The sequence below is a fragment of the Pogona vitticeps genome, chromosome 3 (assembly GCF_051106095.1).
Source record: "Pogona vitticeps strain Pit_001003342236 chromosome 3, PviZW2.1, whole genome shotgun sequence".
Classification (NCBI taxonomy): domain Eukaryota; kingdom Metazoa; phylum Chordata; class Lepidosauria; order Squamata; family Agamidae; genus Pogona; species Pogona vitticeps.
Window position 1 is genome coordinate 33813892 of NC_135785.1, and position 20416 is coordinate 33834307.

Consider the following 20416-nt stretch of genomic DNA (forward strand, 5'->3'; position numbering starts at 1 on the left):
AAAAAAAACAGTTGTGCTTGAAAGCACTGAATAATCTGTACATGTTTTCTCCACAATACCACAGGGATAGCCTGTGTACATCCATTAAAGTTATCTTCAGAACTGCGGAAGTCTACAATAAAACATAAAAATCAATTTTGCCCTTGAAAGGGGATGAAGTTTTTAGAAGTACACGTTTTACTTTTTGTTTTGCAAACTCAAGCCTCTAGTATATCAAATGCATCTCAGTCCTCCTCTTCCTTTGTAGTTTCCATATTCCTTGAAAAGGAAACAAGGATATATCAACATATTCACATACAGATCAGGACTGGGTCATAATTTTCTTTCATGCATAAATTTAAGAAAATACTTATGTGTTTGTTGTTCCATGTAACAGAGTTATGACTTCATGACCTTACATATTCAGATAAAGGCGTATCCCATAGATGGGAAGCTGTACAGATATAACAGTAGTTTACTAATTAAATTTTCCACCCTTCCATAACTACTTTCCTTTTTTCCCTTAAAGGCCATTCTTCTAAGTTCATTTGAAGGATTCTTTTCATTGATGCTCTGGTTGCAATTATTCATATCTAATGGTCCAATTTTATTTAACCTCTTTCCACAATTTAGCTCTTCACCAGCCCAAATGCCCCAATTTATTTAGGAGCATTTGCTTCATAAACCTAGATATGAACTTGTTGGGAATTCCACAGACACAATCTTCCTTTTTGAACATAATAATATTTAGAATGTTGCCATCTGTGGTCTTCCAAGAATTCTGGATTTCAACTCCCTCTTACCATAGGACATACAGTCTGGGGCTTCTTAGTGGTCACAGTTTACTTTAAATCCTGTAGGAACTATCACATTATTTTGCTACTAAGGATAATAATTTGTTCCACTCACATCTGTTAAAAATCCTTTCTATTGAAGCAAAGGACAATATGCAGTTATTATACTTTCCAGTATTACTGTGGCATTGAGATTTTTGTCCATTGGAAACTTCTGTCTTATCTGAGGGTCTGAGCAAGTTTGATTCAGGAGATGCGACAGTCATGAACTAAAGCTTTTGACAGAGTTTGGTTCTCACGTCTTATGAAGAAATTGAACCATCATTAGGCAAGATAATAGCTCTTTGGAGAAGTCAGAAAGAGGAAATAAGCTTAATTGCATCACTATGTTAAATTTAAAAGTCTTTTTTAAAACCCGTAAAATATCAGAATTAAAATAATTTAATCATTAAAATAATAATTTTAAAAAATCATACATTCTCCAAAAGCTTCTGTGAACACTGATGCCTAGAAAGATTAGTCTGTGTCTCAGATAAATGTGCAAGTGTCCAAATTGCTGTGTAAAATTGCTGCACCAATGCATATAGAAATTGGTGATACTCAGTGATCTAAATGCACAATGCTTTAAATGAATATAAACATTTCTACTTGAAAACAATGCATCACATAAATAGTATAGTTTCTTGTTCTATGTTAATAGGTGAGCTGCCTGCAATGGGCCCCATGAAATAAGGGGCAGCGTGTACAAAAAATACACAGGACATCCAGCTAATGTTCTGTTTTCTATGAAAACCCAGTTTCCATTTCAAAGACTTCCAGTGTACTACAACCTTTATGAAGGTTGTTCTCTATGGGCAAAGCAATGCAGACAACGTCTGATTTGAAGACAAAGAACCACATGGAGGGAGATCAGGCATCTGTATCCCATTTAGATTTTTTTTTCTATTTGATTTAACCAAGCCCAGGATGGTTATGTTTAAATACTTCTGTCTCTTAGGAGGGTGGGTGGGTGGGGGATGGGGGTTGATTATAACATCATACTCTTTGGATATGTGATATATTCTAATGAGTTTTGCATTGATCAGATATGTCAAAATGTATGATAAAATAATTATGTGTCCTATGAATTTTGCTTTCAGGTAATATAATGATGGTATATTTTCAAAGCCAACTTGCTATATGAATGCTGAGGTACACTCTTAATGGGACTATGATATAAAATATCACCAGCTAAATAAAATTACAGAGGCTGTTTTGAAACATTTACTGAAAAAAAGCTCTGTGAATTCGCTGACTGCAGCCATAATTCAGACTGAAGCATACTCTCTGAATAAAATACCATATCACAGTTTATCATGCTCTTGCCATATATTTATTACTCCAGATATTTTGTCTAAACCATTTCCGCACATCCTTCAATATTTGTTCTTTTCAATAAATTTTATTTACTATTACATGCTTAAAATTTTTTAGCTCCAAATGAAAAAAAGGAATTGTTCATTTTACTTTGTTTGCTACTAATATTATTCAAAAGCTCTTAAGTCTAGTTTTGCTGATAGTCATGCTTAATGGCACGTTAATGATTTTCTTTCAGCGCTTTGCCCCTGGTCACAAACATTATCATTCTCCTCTGTAATTCATGCAAAAATGATGGAAGAGCTGTGATCTTCCAGAATGTTTTGCATTTGTGCAGATAGTTTTTAAAACAAAAACTTCCATTCTTTACCTTATGCATTTGATAATGATGCCTTAAGACTAGATTTGCTTTGTCTTCACTGAGGCTCATGGTATAGATGTGAGGAATACTGATAAATTTATTGTATTTGATTGTTTATTCCATGCCAAGATGCCCTGCTCTGGCTCCCCCCTCCCCCGTTCACCACGGTTTTAGTGATATTTCAGTTTCCTATGAAAACAAGAGTTCAATCTCATTTTCCATTTTATGTTGTTTTGTTGTGTTTGGAATTTTGCTTTTTCTTCAGCACAGAAAATTGCCAAATTCTACACAGTTTAATGGCTTTTCTGATGGATCCTGTATAGGAAAGATTCTGTTCTGTGCAAGAAATATAACAATCCTGCCCAACTTTGTGTTTCTGTCCTTTCTTGTGGAATCCTACACATGAAAGATACTTGGTGTTTCTTCTGCCTCTTCCAGGTGATTTCTCTGCTGGATAGATGCCATTTTCTGCAGGAATTCCAGTAACCCAGTTTGGGGTATCTTCCAGAAAAATGACAAAAAAGTCTGAAAAATCCCACTATGGGGAGAAAAGAGTAGTTTTTAACCCTTCAGTTCCTCTCCAAGAGTGGCTGAGATTCACATCTTTAATTCACAGTACAGTGAACTGAAATTAAGTACAAAGGCCTGAGTGAAGTTTGGAAGTTACATTTAGAAAGTAATTACATTTATTGTCCGAAGTGCTCCCATGAGTAGTTAGTTACCATTCTAGTGAGTGGTTTCAAAAAATAACACTAAGTGTAACCAAAATAATTGCAAGCCAATGATCTGTGGTACAAAACATATGCTCTTCACTTCCACTTCACTGTCACTTTGACATCCATAAGACAATATGAGGCATCAGCATAAGGGCAGTGTCCTTCACACACTTCTAATGATAAAAGTCACATTAAACGTCACAACTCTGTGGAAGTGAAGTTGTTATCCCTATTAAATTCCAATCAAAACACACTATAGCTGCACCTTACTTGCTGGAAAAAGAAATGAATTACAGATTATTTGTAAGTAGATCTAAGGACTGAATTTGAATTGCAGCCTATTCAAAAGACTGTATCCTTCAAGGATTGCCATAATAATACATGAAGTACCTTGTTTCCCCGAAAATGAGACAGGGTCTTATGTTGATTTTTGCTCCAAAAAACACATTAGAGCTTATTTTCAGGGGATGTTTTATTTTTTTCATGAACAAAAATCTACATTGATGCAAATACAGTCATCTTCTGGTTGCTGCACAATGGTGGAGGGCGGGGTTTCACTTAACTGGGGCTTGTTTTGGGGGTAGGGCTTATATTACAAGCATCCTGAAAAATCATACTAGAGCTTATTTTCAGGTTAGGTCTTATTTTTGGGAAAACAGGTGTCAACTGCTACAAAGAAGACAGATGAATTAACTTTCAGTTCTTACATGCCAGAGTAAAACCTGGCCATGAATCTGACCAACACTTTTTCCAAGTACAATGGTGCCTCGCTTAGCGAGGTTAATCCGTTCCAGATTAACCCTCGCTCAGCGAATCCATCGCTAAGTGAAATAAAAAAGCCCATAGGAACGTATTAAAACTGATTTAATACGTTCCTATGGGCTTAAAACTCACAGTTCTGTGAGTTTCCTCCATTGCGGTGGCCATTTCGGATGCCTTGTTAGCGAGGCAAAACAGCGGTCGCCATTTTGTTTTAGCGGCGGCCATTTTGGAACCGCCGATCAGCTGTTCGCTATGCTTTGATCGCATCCGCGTGATCATCACATAGCGAAAAAAGCCTATAGGGGCCATCGCTGAGCGAACGCTCCAGCGATGGCCCGGGACCCCTCGTTGTGTGGTTTCATCGCATAGCGAAGCGCTCGCTATGCGAGGCACCACTGTACTTTTTTGCACAATGGGCTGAACCCTACTGGTGTCCATGTAATGATTTCATAATGTGCTGACAAAGTACAGGGCCACATCGTGATTGCACATTCGGGCCCATGATCAAGCATGTGGCTAAAATATGCCCCAGCACTTTGTCAATAAGCTGTAACTAGCTATAACACATTGCACAAACTATATGCAAATACAAATAAAATTCTGAGCAGTCTGTTATTAACCAATGGAATTCATGGCCATAAGATATAACCAGTACAAGCTTAAATGGTTCTAAAGGAGGATTAGATGTTCTCCATGACTGTGAAGTCACTATGACACTGAATACTAAGAATAGCTGCAGGAAATGGAGTGAGTTATTGGCTTCATGTCCCCGCCCCAGTGGTTTGTGGATGAACAGCTGGATCATGGGGTTTGTGAACATTTTCACCCCTCAATGGGATTTTGATTGGCTATTATGTTTTTATACTTTGGTTAAACCGGTCTGTCAAAGTTGCTGCTCATTACTAGATTCATCCCCATTGCTCATTACTCTTTTAGTTCTAGCGGATGTACTTTTGTCTTGCTATAATACACTTTTTAAATTTTTGTGCATGATGCTTATCACTTTTGGGGGTTTTCCCCATTACTGCCTTAATCACGTTTAACGGAGTCTACATTCTAGGGCACTTTAAAAAAACTGTTTTCAAACCTTGGAGAATAATAATAATCTGGGGAAAAACATCAAAGATCTTCTCTTTAAAAGCTGGACTGATTAACTGCTGTCTTTTTTTTTTTGCAAGCATAAAAGACAGAAAAACATTTCAGAAGTATAAACTACTGAAACCTGATAACTATTGCACAGGAGAGTGCAATTAATACCCTGAAGAATTGAATATGAATGAGACACACTAAAACTTTGACTACAAAAGAAAAGAGATTCAGTGTGAAACTTGACAGGGCCCTGATTTTGTTAGCAGCTATACAAATAGGAGGAGAATAACTTATTTATAAGTTTGCTATATTTGCTTTCTGGGGCTCCTGATATTCCCTCCTGATTAATCCAAAGCTCAAATGTTCAACAATGCAAAGATGTTGCATAATCATTCCTAGAGATGTTTGCAAATGCTTACTATAGCGAGTCCTCCTGTTTGAACTTGTGGTCTCATTGGAGAGAAGCATTGCTAATCATCATTTCAAACAACTGTTAAACATGTCAGCTTGAAAGAAGAAAGCACATCGAAGACACTGTAGCACTGAAAACACAGTGTTTGTTTTTCTCTGTTCTTCCATGTTCCTCATTCACCTGCATGATAAGAATATATTTAGAGCAGCTACAAAAGCTGTAGTCATCCAGGTGTAGTTGGACTGTAACTTTCCACTGGCCCTTACCATTGCCTAAGCTGGCTAGGGTTGATTGGTTTTATAGACCAGCAACCTCTGGAAGACCACATTGCCCTCTCTAATTTAAATAAAAGTGTTCTGCTTATATACCACTTAAAGCACTCTCTGGGCAGTGTACAATTTAATTGAGCAGGCTATACATTCTCTCCCCCCGCCCCACAAGCTGGGCACTCATTTTACTGAACTCAGAAGGCTGGAAGGCTGAGTCAACCTTGAGCCAGTTACCGGAATCTGCTGGGATCAAACCAGGTTGTGAGCAGAGTTTCCACTGCAGTGCTGCAATTTAACCACTGTACCACGAGGGTCTTCAATAGAAAATATATATTCTATGTACAGGACTGGACTAATTGAATATCAATGTGGTTTTATCACACGAATGAAAATATTGTTACTCACTTTGCTCCCTTCATCTTGAATTCCAGTCACCTGCATGATCTCACACCCTCACTCCCCATCAAATGGAAAAGTTTCAATATGGTAACAATGCTACGTAGGAGAAAGCCAGATAGATTTCCAGGGCATGAAGCCCCAAAGGTTGGACACCTCCCTCAAGAAGCCTGAGGTCTTCCAACCACAGCTCAGACAGAAATGGATGGACCGCATAGAAGGGCTTCACCAGCAGACTTTTGGGGGACAGGCAGGATTACATTGTATCAGTTAATTTAGACCTTTAAATATGAAAAACAACCCCTCAATTCTTGGAAATCGGCCAGTGAACGGGACAACAGATACAAAATTGACATGTGCCTCAAAACTGGCTGTGGTCTTCTATAAACTTTTTTTTTACATTGACTGACATTGCCAAATGGCTTTGAAAGGTAGTATCACGTCAAGCAATTTTTGGAAATCTAATCTTATTCTAACTGAGACCTGTGTGTAACTGTGGACAGGTCTCCATGTCACAGAAAATGAGGCCTTTAGCTGGGCATGAGCACACCTGGCAAAATAGCTCCTAATTGGGAATCCAAGAGCAAATGGGGCTTCAGGAAAAGCACTCCCTGTTAAGCATGTTTTTTGTCTGGGCTACAATGCCATCAAAAAGAGGCTGAAGCCTTATCAACCTGATAAACAGTTCCAAGAGCACTTTTTCTTCATCCTCCATTACATGACTGTAGATGGAATCTTCCTCACAGCTTTTTTTGCTCCCACAAAATGCTCTATGTTGAATCCAGTTCTTCAGAACTGATGTCTAATTGGCCCTGCCTCCTCGTGTCCAAGCAAACACCATGGCTCAGAATTGTGTGGACGCTGCAGGTACAGCTATAAATGCAAAACTGCCTTTCTCCTGACATTCACACTTTTCCCATTGAGAGGGGTTAGGCTTGGAGAGCACCATCATGTTCTTTAATTGATTAAATGCACTAATTGAGTGAGATTGGGTCAGATACATTGTCTTAGCCTGTCCTACCTCATTGGGTTGTTTTGAAGATAAAATTGGGAGGAGTAGAGCCGTGTATGCCATCCTGAACTCATGGAAGGAACGGCCAGATGCAAATGCAAGAAATAAATGAAGAAATGTGTGAAGAAATCTCAAGCTATTGCCTGCCAAAGTGAATGTGTCTTACATCATGATAAACATATGCTACTGATTTCAATGTCATTGAAGTTTAATTGGCTTAGAGTCAAGCTAAAAGTTAATTAATGAAATAATTTCATGCCGTCAAATCGATTCTGAATTACTGTGGCCCTTTATAAGCTTTTCTAAGTACACAGTGCTCAAAAATGGCTTTTATTGTTTCCTTCTTCCGGGGCCACTCTGGGACTGTGTAGCTTCCACAAGACCACACAGGCTGGTTCCTCTTCTGGGAGACATAGTGGGGAATCAAAATCCCAGTCTCTGGTTACACAGCCATGATACTCAACTCACTGAGCTATCTGGCCAGGCAAGCTAAACATTAGCTTTAGTGAAAGAGAATTTCCACCTATTCTTTTTCCTACTCAAAGGGAAATGTAGGAGACCTGATCTGAATCAAGACCCTAGTGTGTGGTGAATGAGGGGGCTCCAAAGTTTTACCCCGTGCTGATCACAGTCACTTTTCTTATATCTGCAATTTGCATGGAAGAGAAACCTGAAGTAAGCACATTGAAGGTACATTTTTTAAAAAATCTTGTCTCTGTATCCGGTTGACTGACAGTCATATTTCTCTGAAATCGTGTGATACACTTTAGATAACAGTTCATTGCAGCAGCCTTCCTTGACCTGGTGCCCTTTTGATATTTTTGACACAACTCCCATGAACTGCAGCTAACACAGCCAACATTGAGAGATCATCTGAGATGAAGTCCAAGACATCTGGAAAACAACAGATGTCATCGTGGAGGTTTTGGAAGGGGTACAGTATAGTATGGATTTCATTGTTTTGCCTTATAATTGAAGCTGTGCCAGAAAGCTAGATGGCTTGAACAGTAACTGTTCAAAATAAGGAAAGCTGATTTCTAAACATGCATAGTTGTTTCTTTAGTTTTTGATAAACAACTTCCTTTATGCTACGGATACTAACATCATGCTAAATGGCAATGTGATTTTGTTCCTAGTAGGTTCCAGGAAATCATATGTGACTCAAAGTTAGCCACTTTATCCTCATGATGCCTGGGCATCTCAGTTTAAAGTCATTGCAAGTGCAAAGGCATGAACTCTTCCCCTCAGCTAATTCCTGATTTTCCCTTTTCTCCTCTCCTAGTGTTTGCCCCATCTTGTTTAATGTTTTTCCCTTTATTTAAAATTGTTTTAGTTATATTGTTATATGTCTGTTGTAAGCCGCCTAGAGTGGTCCTGAGGGACTAGATAGGCGGGATATAAATAAAATAAATAAAAATAAAAACTCTGCAATATATCTCTGACGGTTGCAGTGCACTATTAGGAGGCCATGCATATTTTTGTGACCTTTGGTCAGCCATATAGTCAATATCACTTCAGTTCTTTGAGTAAAGTTGAATGCATCTTGGCAAGAAAGACAAACAACCTAGGTCAGTGCAATGAAGCTAATTAAGCAAGATAGGTAATTAACTTCAATCCAGTAGACAAAGTGATGCCTATGGCACTGGATCTTAGAAACTTTAATCCCACAGGAAATCAAAACTGACAAAGCTGCCACAGTCTTAAAATTCAATAAAGTCTAATTAGAGAATTGCTAACATGCGCTGGATTATGGAAAACGCCAGAGAGTTCCAGAAAAACATCTACTTCTGCTTCATTTACTATGCAAAAACCTTTGTGTGGACCGCAGCAAAACTATGGGAAGTTCTTAAAGAAATGGGAGTGCCTGACCACCTTACCTATCTCCTGAGAAATCTATATGTGGGACAGGAAGCAACAGTTAGAACTGGAAATTGAACAACTGATTGGTTCAAAATTGGGAAAGGAGTACGACAAGGCTGTATATTGTCTCCCTGCTTATTTAACTTATATGCAGAATACATCATGTGAAAGGCTGGACTGGAGGAATCCCAAACCGGAATTAAGATTGCCGGAAGAAATATCAACAACCTCCGATATGCAGATGATACCACTCTGATGGCAGAAAGTGAGGAGGAATTGAAGAACCTCTTAATGAGGGTGAAAGAGGAGAGCACAAAAATGGTCTGAAGCTTAACACCAAGAAAACTAAGATCATGGCCACCGGCCCCATCACCTCTTGGCAAATAGAAGGGGAAGATATGGAAGCAGTGACAGATTTTACTTTCTTGGGCTCCATGATCACTGCAGATGGTGACAGCAGCCACAGAATTAAAAGACGCCTGCTTCTTGGGAGGAAAGCCATGACAAACCTCAACAGCATCTTAAAAACCAAAGACATCACCTTGCTGACAAAGGTCCACATAGTCAAAGTTATGGTTTTTCCAGTAGCGATGTATGGAAGTGAGCGCTGGACCAGAAAGAAGGCTGACCGCTGAAGAATTGATGCTATTGAATTGTGGTGCTGGAGGAGACTCTTGAGAGTCCCCTGGACTGCAAGGAGATCAAACCTATTCATTCTGAAGGAAATCAACCCTGAGTGATCACTGGAAGGATCGATCCTGAAGCTGAGGCTTCAATACTTTGGCCATCTCATGAGAAGAGAAAACTCCCTGGAAAAGACCCTGATGTTGGGAAAGTGTAAAGGCAAGAGGAGAAGGGGATGACAGAGGACGAGAATGTTGGACAGTGTTACCGAAGCTACCAACATGAATTAAACCAAACTCTGGGAGGCAGTGGAAGACAGGAGGGCCTGGTGTGCTCTGGTCCATGGGGTCACAAAGTCTGACATGACTTAATGACTAAACAAGAACAAAATGATTATACTGATTAATGTATAGATAGCAGTACCAGAAATAAAGAACATAGTAAGAAATTAATGGGCAGCTGGTACACATGGAAAGATACTGGGCTTAAACAATTTGTCTTGTTTTAGTATAAGCCATCCTGAATCACATTTGGTAGAGAGAAATTAGATGCAAAGGAAATAAATAGTAAGCAAATACTCTGGATTGCTCTTAATGACTTTTGCAGACAAAACTGCTCCACTTGGCAAAAACTTTTTTTTTGGAAACTGCAGCCCAAATGCAAACAGTATTTGTGGTATAAAATGGGCTGAATTGTTTGTTCATTCATTTACATTGTTACCTCTTAGCCAGTAACAAAGGTTTTCTGGTTCTCTTGCAGTAAATCGAAATGATCCAGCTCGTCTTTCATTTATCTGTCTCCACTTCATGTCTGCATAGCTTTCTGATTATGTAACTAAATGAGACAGATGTTGAATGTCCACTTCTGGCCTCCAACCTATCATTGCAAAAGAACGGAGTCTTATATATTATAGCCCGAGTGAATTTCCTTTGCACTTGACAAAACCCACAGAGCTATTTGTCTGTGGCAACTTGTACTGAAGCTCAGCTTCATTTATTGTTGTACTGAAAGTTCAAATAGAGAGCCAGGCTCTCTTTGGCTTGCATTTAAATCTTTGCAAACGAGACCTCAAACTTGTTCTTTCTTTCTGTGTCCCTTGGCATGTTTTGTCTTAACTTTTATTTCACCTAAAACATTTTAAAGAGGCTACAGGGACACCAAAGTAGGGAAAAAACGCCTTTTCAATCTATGCTGTCCCACACAGGAGGATCTGTTCTAAAGCATCACAATTAAATGACTGCTTCCTTTGTGTAATGCCTTCATTTATCTGCCTAGGTCAGAAAAAGAATTAGTCCTTTGGGTTCAACAAAATGTGGAACACGATGGTTGTCTTGCTGCAAAGAGAATTTAGAATTAACTCCCTCGTTATTTAAGTCTTACTTTAAAACCTTTATTTAAAGAACAATATTCGTAAAAATATAATTTACCATCTGGATAGTTTTTCAACATTCCATCACACTACAACCCTACACAGCCTACTTACCAGGCTATTGGTAACATCAGAGATCAGTAGCTTGCTATAGAATCCCACATTTTCACAGTTCCTGTTCACATAGGAATCCTACATGTGAATAGGACCCTTCTCTTCAGGCACATTGCTGTCCACATGAAGAAAGCAACAGTGGAGAAGGCAGAAGCTAGTGTCTCATCTCTAAGTCAGTTGTCATGAAGTTCTGGTCAAACAGCAGTTTACATGCATCACAACATCTTTGTTCAGATCTGCTGCATCCTACGTCAATATTGTGATTATGATTACCAGCCTCTGGTAGAACATGGGTGATAAGAAGAAGGAGCATTTCTTATTTCTTGTGGAGTTTTTTGACTTGACAAAAGCAAGGAAGTCTTCCTTTAAAGTCAGACCATGGTGCACGACGATTAAGGCTAGTCATTTATCAGGAATCTGTGAGTTCTGCCACCTCATATAGAAAGCTTAGAGTGTTGTAAATTTTGACACAGATTGTTAAATGTGTTTCAGAAAGTTCGGTTCAGAGGTCTTCAACAGCAGAGTAAACAGCAACGGTGTTCCTGTGAGCCATGAAACCCACCTTATTGATCCAATCTCTGGAGCAGTAATCCAGGCAGAGTTTAAATTTAAAACAGAAGTTACTGAGGTGATTTAGATAATGCCCTTGATAAAAAGCTTATTCTAACTAGATAGGAGATTATGCCTCAAGGCTTGAGCACATGTCCCAAAACCTCATGAAAAAGCTTGAAGTTTAGGAAAGGCTAAGGGGTGAGGAGACAGGAAATGGTGGATCTTTGTGTTTTTAGAAGAATAGGGCAGTGAGAGGCAGCCAATGAAAGGAAGAGATGTAGCTTATTCTTCCAGAATCTCCCTATAAAGCATCTGTTGGAAGAGATGTGGGAGAGGTGATGCTTCAGAATGTTCTTCCAATAATGAAGACTCATCATCTAGACAGAAAATTTATAATATCTTTATTGTCTTATCATTCATTTGCTATACCAAGATAACAACAGGAAGTTTCTCCCATTTCTGCACAGTATGTCTAAATCCAGGTCCATCTAGTGACTAAACCATAAAATGCCCATGGACTATATTTTCAGAGTTTTTGTTAGTTATTCTAAACCACCTTGGAAACTTTGCACTGAAGATCATTATAATTAAACACTGTTTGTGTTTGTTTGTTTGTTTGTTTGTTTGTTTGTTTGTTTGTTTGTTTGAAAAGGCAATATATTACATTTAAAGCCTCTGTGATTTTTGGGTTGCTGTGCATATGTACATTCCAGACTCTTAAAAAATACTCACTCCTGGCTCCACAAGGACAAATGGATTTCCCCAGGATATTTTCAAGTTTCTTTCTCTGCCTCATTGTTATGTTTCTCCCCTGGGATTATGTGTCTAGGACTTTACTGCATGATGTATCCAAACTGCAGCAATGGAAATTTGCTGCTTTTTCTTGAAAAAATAGAATAGCCAGCCACTTGACAGAAGGTTCCTAATTGAAATAATTGTGTTATAGTTCTCTGCTATAATTTAACAGTGATGTAAATGCACTAGATAATGTAAAATTGGTTCTAATTGTATTTTGATCTTTAGATGTTGCTGTGCAGCTAAGACTATGACCTCAGAAGGCAGTGTTTTCCAGTGGCATTTGGGCCACTGACCTCCTCAGTTTTAGTTCCATGCCTAGTAGTCCCTCTACAGATATTCCATGCACTAACATGCTTTTGGTGCAAGACTATTGGCCATTGAGTGCATGTGACTTCTTTCACAAGAATATAAACGGTTGAAGAAAGTACACTTGAAATGCCTGTAGTACTATTAGTATGCAGATTTAGTGGATCTCTAACACAATAATGAATGTAATCAATGACACCACCAGACATGGTGTTCAGGGCAGAGCTGCAGGGTCCTGCTGCCAAAGAGTCCAACTAGTGCAGGAGCAAGGAGGAATGACTGTAGTAAGTAATGTCGCACTACAGTACAAAGCAGCACCGGAGCACCAAGACTCCAGCAGTCTGTTATTTACATTTCACCAGGGTATCTCTCAGTCCTATTGCCATCTCTGGATGGGGATAACCTGGTCATGTTAGTGTCTGTCACTCTAGCTTCCACTCTAGGCTACTGCCATATGCACTTTGTGGGACTTTGATTATGGCAGGAAAAATGCAGCTAGCTTGGAAGGTAGCAAATAGATGGTTGTCTAGAAAAATCAACTAGGAACCCAACTATGTCAGGTTTAAAGGAACTGAAGTCCTTGCCAATATAGTTTCCATCCAAACTCGTTGCTGGTGATGGCATTTAGAGCCCTAAATGGCTTTTCTACTGTGTATATCTGCTCAAGCATTGAGATCTGCAGAAGCGGCTGTCCTCTGTACCCCACAATTGGGAGCAATGTATGTTATGGATACAATTGAGTGGATCATCTAGGCCAGTGGTGGTGAAACGTTTTGGGCTCGCGTGCCCAAACTGGGGGGAAAAAAACCCAACAGTGGGAAGTGTGGTGCCGCGGCAGTGGACCTGAAACTGGAAGTGCGGACCTGGAACTGGAAGTGGTGGACTGGAACCAGAAGTGGCGGCGGAAGGGGGAATCCCAGCATGGAGGTGCCTCAAGACCCCTCCGCTGCCAGCACCAGTTGCTCAGGATCCACCTGCTGAAGTGCCAGCACCGGCTGCAGCCGCCTCCTGAGGTTTGGCTGCACTGGGGGGGGGAGTGAGTAGTGATCTGGCAACCTATGGCTTGCATGCCAGCAGAAAGGGCTCCCCGTGCCAGCTGTGGCACACATGCCATAGGTTCACCATCGCTGATCTAGGCTATAGAAAATGATAGGACATAAAAAACTGAAGTTGGAAAGAGCCTACAATGCCATCAAGTCCAACACCCTGCTCAATGCAAGAATACTATGGTGTCCTACTGGTGGAATGCCACCCCCTTGAAGGCCTAATTGGTAACAATGCTGGCCTCATTTCAGTGCCGTGTTAAATCTTGGTTCTTCACCCACACATTTGAAGCTCAGTAACCTTAGCTTAGCTTTGGCCTGAGGGGTGTTAGTTTTTTCTCTCTGTTTTGTTCAGTTCTTTTGAATTCTTTCACATTGTTTTAAAGTTGTTTTATTGTTTGCATCTCACCCAGAGACCTCCAGATATAGGGCAGGATTGAAAATTTTAAATATTTAAACCAGCAAAGAAGAAATAATGGTAATAAACAGGTGTTGCCTGAGTCACTCAAAGAAGATGTTTGAGACAGATGGAAACCTAAGAAGAGAAGAGAGTCACTACATTTTGAGATAAGCAGAAAAAAAAGCAGACTAGTTGCAGGACAGACAGTGAGGTGAATAGGCCACAGATGTGTGTGTTTCTGTGAGTACACGCACGTGTGCTGTATGTTAGAACTGACTTATGGGGACTGTAATAGGGATTTCAAGGTAAGCAAGGTATTTAAGGAATGGTTTTATTACTTCCATCCTCCCACCAATGAGTGTCCATGGTTGAGTGGGGATTTGAACTCGGGTTTCCTGAGCCCTAGTTTGTCACTACACAACTCTAGGCCACACAGGCCATTGGTACCATGAAGAATCTCAGGCATTTCTGCAAAGCTAAAGCTTTCCTTAATGGCATATATTTGCCTGTACACAGATGTATTTCTTGGCGTCCATTTGATGCTACATTTTCAGGCATTGAGAAAAGACTCAAAAATTTAAGAATGAAAAAGAAATGATTTTCATATATGTACATGTCAGGGGGACCTAGTGATCTGTTTAGATACCAGCACTTTTCCACTTCAGAGGAAATGTACAACAGAAACATTTTAGAGAGCTTGAAGAATTGTATTCGCTCCTTGTTTTTTATGGTCTCTCCTTGCCTGTAAATCTGAGTCTTTTATTAGTACCTTGAATACTGTTCAAGAGGACGTCAAGGACATGGCAAATTATCTTTAATAAAACAATTGAAATCTCTCAATAAGATTTGTAGATTTAATAGTGTTTTCTCTGAAAAGACTGACATCTTGGAACTGAGGAGCCAAAAACGATGTCCCTTGAAACATATACTTCTTCCCCCTAGATGGTCATGAAGTAGCAAACATAAATGACTGAACTGACACATTGGGTTCAAAGTTAATTGGAAGGCCTCCGCTTGTTTTGGCATGAAACATTAAAGAAACATAACACCCCATCTGTATGGGCTTTTAATGATTCCTTAGGAGAATCTTGCAGCCAATTGCTGCCTCCTACTCACAATACAACAATACAAACCCTAAACAATACAAAAGCAAGTGCAGGTGATACATTTATTAGACCACTAAATACAATACAATACAATAAAATAAAACAGCTAGCTTTCAGCCTTTACTAGTCTTCTTTAGGTTGTACACCAATATACAGTATTATGGATAATGTGGGAGAGGGGAGAACAAACACATAATATGACCTAAGTGTACAATGTCAGTTTTCATAAATTGGATTGATTGATGCCATTGAGTTCTTTTCATGTCCACCCAAATAAGAGACATTGAACACTAGGAAAGTATTTCCAGCCCTGTCAACAGTTACAATTGTAAAAGTGAGGTATTAAGGAAATGTATGTAGCAAGAGAATATGCTTTCAGATTTTTAGTCTTGGCATGCTTTCAAAAAATTACTTTTTGTGGAGTGCAACTAGCAGACAAGCATGGCCACAGCATGGAGATCTGGGATTTGTAATCAAAACAAGGAGGATTACCAAACCCAGATGTTTAGAGGGGCAGAGAAAATAGCATTGCTGCCACGACACCATTTCAGCCTGCACAAAATCTTCACAAGAAACTGATATTTACTCATAAAAATATTAACGAAGTCTTTATCTAAAGGAACAGCATAGTCAAGGTTTGCAATACTTGTTTGGGTGTTTACAGCTCTTTCAAATTGTTCCTGATGCTTCCACCAAGAAGCCTTAACAGCTTGAGGCATCCACAGCATGAAGTTCAGAAAGTCCAAAAATTGAGCTGAATATGAAACCTATGGCTTATCAGACTGTCAGAAAGGTGAAATGAAGTTTAAGATTCTGCATGAGACAGAAGTGCTAAAGGTATCAATTTGCAGGGTCTTCATCTCACTGAAGATAACTGTTTATGGGTAAAGGGGGTGTCTTAGAGGGAATAGAGCCCAGTTTTTGCATGAAATGGCCCCAAGTTCAATCTCTAGCATGTTTTATATGCAAAAACTGTTAGAGACAAAAACTGTCTAACACCATTTATTGCATTGTGCTGTCTAAGTACTTTTTTGCATCAACTGATGCAATGTTTTGAGGCAAAATAACATCCCACTGTGTTTTCAGAAACCAGGACACTGCGAAGTACAAAAAAGGCACACACTGGATTTTAGCAGGTTGGCTAATTTGGGAGTTTACTGTCTTGTACAAGTGGAAGAGCAGCATTTCAGAAGCAGCAGTGTACTGAAGAGAGTTGGGGATAACAGAAGGATACAAGACCTGATGCTGGTAGGCAGACAAGCCAGAATGACTAAAACAATAGTCAAGGGGGAGAAGGGAAGTAGTCCATTGTTGCTGCACAGGTGCAAGGGGGAAAAGACATGATCTTGTAGTAAGATGCCTGTATTGGTAAAGCTACACATTAACTTTCAGTCTGAAAATGCAGATTCAAAAGGCAATGGAAATGGGGATCCTGTTATGAAAGTCCTGCACACCTTCTTTGGTTCACCATAGAGTTGAGCATGGGTGCTGGAACCATTTTCTACTGTACTCATTTACAGACTTTCTGTGATTGGCAGATCCAGTAACAGTGAGAAGAGGCCTGCCTGTATCATCCCATCACTGTCACTGCACTTTGAGCCCTAAAAGCTTTCAGTCTGAATGTCTGAGCAAGCCTTCAGAGTAACATTATTCTCTTTCCAAGGCTCAGGCCCAGAGTGACATTGTTTACTATGTCCCCAAAACAATGCCCTCCCTGCAGAAGAGGGGTAGGTAACTTGGGGATATTCTTTGAAAAAAATAGTCTTTAGAAGAAACTAAGAAAGCAAGGAGGTTGATTACCAAATTTACTACTTTACAAAGTTCTGTCCTCACTATGAAAGGCTGTCCAAGTCTGATTTAAAGATCAGCTTTCAACTTTCCCCTCACCCCAGGAATTCATTTGGTGTATTTTCCTTTCCCCAGCTTGTATGTGAGTGTGTGTGAGAGACAGGAATGTTGGGTTGTAGAAAAGAACATACCTTGGGATTAATTTTTGTGCTGTGTATATTTTGTTGCCGCTACTGATAGGGACTAAGAATATTCAGTGGTGGCAGATTTGTTACTTAGAAATCATTTTACTTTCTTCCAAAGAATAAATCACTGGCATGGGGAGCAAAGCGACCACAAGGATGCAGGCTGGAATGTGCAAGATATTTGGCATCGTTCACTTCAAAGCAGGAAACAGCATTCAGTTCGGCACATGCATGAGGTAATGTCAGCTCTCTGCAGTCCTCAAGATTGAAGTTTAATGGGTATCAGATGGTTGAGAAATGTGCTTTAAAGCTGGCCTCATTTGCTTCCTTGCTTGCATTCTTAATAACTAGTAATGCTTGGTGAACATCCAAGATATGTATACAAAATACTATTTTGATTGCCAGGATTTTTACTGCTTAAAGATTTTCAAAACCTTTGAATAGAGACTAGTAGCAAGTGGACACACATTTTATAAGCACCAGTACTTAGAGAAATTGAAACAAAAGGCTAGTATCCAACAAAGTACTTTGATTCATACAGACTCGCTGTATGGTGTCTCAGTGGAATTTCATATTACTTCTTCTTGAACAACTGACTTTATAATGTTTCATAAATCAAGTTCAAAATGTCTGTTGGTAAAGCATGTTTAATTTGGTGGGATGCTGTGCATTAAAAGCAGGACTAATAGTGCTATTCTGGATAGACTTCCTTGGGAATAAGTTCCAGTGAGTTCAGTGGAGCTACTTTTCTTGCAAGTAGAACTAGCAGTACGTATCCCTCTACATATTGGACTGTAGCTCTTACCAGCCATAGCAAGCAAAGCCAACAGTTCGGGACAATAGGAACTGCAACCCAATATCTACTGTAGAAGGCAAATATTTCTCCACCCTGAGGTAAAGGACTGCAGCTTGAAACAGGTCCCTTGGGGCCCTTAACAAGATTTATTGTTCTTTTAGAGGTTCTACAGATATTAATGGACTAAAACTCCCAGAAGCCTTCACCATTAGCCGTGCTGGCCAGAATTTCTGAGAGATGTAGTCCAAGAACATCTAGGGACCCAAGGTTGGGAACCATTGTTTCAGATACTAACCAAAGATCATAAGCTTTTTCTCCCATACATAAGAGTTAAGTGATAAATCTGTGCCACTTCAAGCAGGATCTTAGGTGAATGCATGTTCTCACGGGAACATGTAGGAAACTGAATATATGAAGTCTGAGCTTCATCTGTTACACTAGATTCCTTCTTTCTGACTTTCACTCTTTTTTGCATTAAGGGATTTTTTTTCAATACAGCAGATTGTTTCATAACTGAGCCCCCTCTTCACCTGCAGCCTAAACTAGTACAGTCCAAATCAGTCTTCGCCAAAGTGATGTCTTATATATCTATGGGACTTTATGGCTTTAAGTTTTATAATTCTCATCCTCCTGACCACTAGCCAGGCCGATATGGCTAGTGGTCAGGAGGATGAGCATTATAAAACTTATGGAGGTCACTGTATTTTGAGTGGGGAGAGCAGGGAGGCAGGCCCAATCATTAAATTTGTTATATTTATATAACATCTTGCTTCTATGGGCTCAAAACGCTGTTCATGGCTCTCCTCTTTACTGTTTCATTTTCACAAAATCACAATGAGGTAGGGCTGATGTAAGATATGATGACTGGCCCAAGGTTACCCAGAGAGTTTCATGGGGATTTAAAGGCAGATCACCATAGTCTAAGTTGAAAACTCCAATGACTACTAGACATTAGGTTTCGTAGGAAACCAAATACATAAAGAGAAAAAGCCTTCTATATGTGTATTCTCAAAAATAACTTTTAATATAAAGACAAGTATATGTTTAGTTAACATGAATGATTATTTAAAGTGATACCATGTTTTTCCTGTCTAGTTACAGCTGTGTCCTATTGTCAGGTGGGCAAACCCTGAAAGCAAGTGTTTAGCAGACTGGGGTGCAAATTGGCCTGGCCAGAGCAGTTCAGAATCATGGTAAATGCACTACAGAGGTCTAGCAAATGGAGACTGAGAGAAAGTGGTTCCAAGAGATCCAAAGACAAAAGTCCAAGAGCAAGCCAGGGTCAGGCCAGTACGCTCAAATCAGAAACAAACAAGGAGAGTCGTAGCCAAGCAGCCCATAAGCCAGGAAGTGTAGCCAAGCAGTCCATAAGTAGTATGTAGGAAGGAGTCAACCACAGGCATTGGGATGCACAGCAGGCAAAGGCTGGGGCAAGAAGAGACAAAATCTCCAGCAAAGTCTGAGCCCCTGCCCAAGGCTTAGAACTCAACTACAGGCATTTGTCCAGCTGGTAAGGAAATTTAGCTGTAGTATTTGGCTTGCTGTCTCCCTGGAAGGAAGAACTTGCTTTCAGGAAGAGCCCCTACTCTTGCAGTCTTTCCTTACAGCCAAATACTTTGGCGGGGAGCTTCTAGCTGGGTTTCTGCCTTTATCCAGCAACGTTCTCATGAGCTGGGATGCAGGCCAGCCTTATTCTGAAAAATTCAGCCTCTCTCTCCTGTTAGGTTTGGGAGGTTCGGGCTCATCCTTGCTGGAGGACTCAACAGGTGCGGATATGACAAGCTGTGCCATTGGGTTTATTGTTTGATGAAACTATGCCCCTGCCAGCTAATAAAGGAACAGAAAAGATACTGTCACTGTACTGTAAAATATAAGATGCAACTGGGCTACATTCATGGACAAAGGTGTAGCTGTTAATGTACTTTTGCCTACTTAGACTAAGATATGAATGTGATCACATGGAAAACTGCTTGCCTTAAGTGGTGTTCAGAAAATTGCCACATAACAGGTGGTCCATGTGGCAACTGTAATCTATATGCCAGATCATAATAGCACAAATTGAAGATTTGCAGATGGTTCTGACTGCCTGTATTGTTCATATTTACACTGGAGGCCCTCCAAATCATCTGTAATATATCAATTCCAGTTTGCCTTTTTATTTTTACTTTTATTTTATTTACTTTATTTTTATTTTTACTCATCTTCTGGCCTATATTGGTAAGTAACTATTTTTACCATGCTCTTTTCTTTAAAAAGACCTGCATACACACAAGACATACACATTACTATAGGAGCGCCTTTGCCTTAGCTGGGCCATGAGAATTTCCTT